General features: G+C 43.8%; 1 pseudogene; it reads right to left on the minus strand.

Moving 5' to 3' along the window:
* Positions 1–2,500, minus strand: part of LOC139666337 (actin-related protein 3B-like) — a 21,124-nt pseudogene that overhangs the window by 2,526 nt on the left and 16,098 nt on the right.

Below are 2,500 nucleotides of genomic sequence, written 5' to 3' on the forward strand. Positions count from 1 at the left end.
GAATCTAGCTACATAGCTACAACAGGCTAAGTGACAAGGAAATTAAATTGCATGTTAAATGGATGATTAAAACAATAGTTTCAAACAATAGCTCAACGTTTTTTTTGCCTTATTTTCGCTCTTGTAATCTGATCCTAGGTCAGCCTGATCATCGTTTCTGGTCTCGTCACGTGATCGGCGCTGATCACGGGTCTTCTCGGATCCACTCTGGTATTACACATGATAAACAGACCCGGGACCCGCGGTAATAGAACGGGACCCGACCCGGACCCGATTGACCATAATAAAACGTGGACCCGAACCCGTACGGGTCCCGGGTCGGGTCTCCGATCCTAGGGTCCGGGTAGACCCGTGAAGACCTCTACCATGCGGTGGAAAAGCGGCATTTGTCACTTGTCTGTCAGACATTTGGACTCAGCATGAAACTCTGCTGCAGCTTCACAGTCCAACAGACAACTGAGACTTCATCTGCCTGGAAGACGCTCAGGTGGCTTCACGTTGTGTTCCTGGGTCACCTTGTAGAGCGGCCGCCGGACGTCGATTGGACAGCTCTGGATGACCTCATCGACGACGTCCGAGATCGGCTGCATGAAGTCTGGGTTGGCAAACTGGAAAAAACACATTAACATTTACACTGACTTTATATTTACATTTACAACACCTTTACCCAAACCTTTACCTTTACCTCTTTATCTCAAACTTTACTTTTACCTCACCTAAACCTTTACCTTGATCTTTACCTTTATGTTTACTCTAACCGTAACCTAAAAACCATTACCATATCTTACACTTTATCTTCTATCTTTATCTTAACCTTTATTTTAACCTTTACCATAAACTTTTTCTTTACCATATACTTAAACTTTATCTAAACCCTTATCTTTGCCTTTAGCTTTACTTTACCTTCATCTTTACTTTTAACTTACTTACTAACCTTTAATGTTGTCAATCTAACTGCTCCATATACTGTTGGGCAGTTTAAACTCTTAACAATGCAACATATTTTATGTTTTGCATGTAAAACCTTATTCTGCAAAGTAACTAGTAACTCCAGCCGGGAGATAAATGTAGTGGAGGAAAAGTAGAAAGTCTCACAAGATGGAAATACTCAAGTGCCAGAACCTCAAAACTGGACTGAAGTACAGAACTTGAGTAAATGGACTTAGTGACTTTCCACCTCTGAGCACAGTAGAACACAGTAGAACACAGTAGAACACAGTAGAACACAGTAGAACTCCAGAGCGGGACGTCCCGTCACCTCGGGGTGGAAGAAGATCTCGGGGCCCAGGAAGCGCTCGTATCCCACGTCGATGTGGAAGGCGGTCTTGGTGACGGCGTTCACCCCGCGGTACTGTTTGATCCACTTCCCCGGGTCCGAGTCGTACTTAGTGAACTCCTTCACAATGTCCGGACAGATGTAACAGTACCGCTCCTGCACACACACACACACACACACACACACACACACACACAGAAATATACACACACACAGAAATATACACACAGCAACACACACACACAAAGACATAGAAAAAAGCATGAACATAGAAATATGCACATAGCAACACACATATAAATACACAGACACACTAACAAATATACACACAGTGACACACATATAGAGGACACACACACACACACACACACACACACACACACACACACACACACACACACACACATACACACACACTGGGGGAGGGAAAATGTCATCTTACGCCATCTGCTGGTTGTGTCACCATTCATTTTCCCATAGGAGGATTTTTAATAATCTTTCCAGATGCACTAGCGGGTCATCAGCAGTTTATTAACAACTTCAAAAGCCTATGGTTAGTTTTCTGTAAACGGTCCGTTTTAAATGGTGTGGATAGATTTACTAATGACATGAATAATGTCATTAGTAAAGGAGTGTCATAAAGTGTCATAAAGTTAATGTTTTAGGTCTTAACATCATTCAAAGCAGCTGAAATAATTAAACAATGACGCTATCTAGGCTTCTTCTGAATATGTAAATAACGCAATATAATTTTTCTAACCTGGTGTCCCCGTCCTTTCAGATATTATCTGCCTGCCTGTGACTTTTTGGCCTGGTTCCAATATGTTTTTGATGTAGAGTTATTTTCCTTGGTGCTCCGGCGCCTACAAACCTTCCGCCTCCTGTAAATGTTGGAATGCCATTGGACGCCTCGTAGAGGTCAGCGTGTTTGGGGGTCAAAGTTCAATATAGTTGAACTTTGGGCGCAAAACTTGTTGAAAACTCAAGGTGGTGCGCGACGCTTTCAGCTGGGCAGCTGAGCGATGCCATGAGAGCACGACTGGTGTGAAAGCCCGGCGAGTGAGATGAAGCCTTGCTACTGTCTGCTGATTGGAGGACTGTGGCAGTGACATCATCAGGAGTGGACCGGGGCAGTGACATCATCAGGAGTGGACCGGGGCAGTGACATCATCAGGAGTGGCAGGCTTTGTAGTATTGAGTAGTAAATTCTCTGAGAAAACGACA

This window comes from Centroberyx affinis, unplaced genomic scaffold, assembly GCF_046629955.1.
Source record: "Centroberyx affinis isolate AG114_WGS23_722 - 3 ecotype Tasmania unplaced genomic scaffold, CSIRO-AGI_Caff_v1 ptg004942l_1, whole genome shotgun sequence".
NCBI lineage: Eukaryota > Metazoa > Chordata > Actinopteri > Beryciformes > Berycidae > Centroberyx > Centroberyx affinis.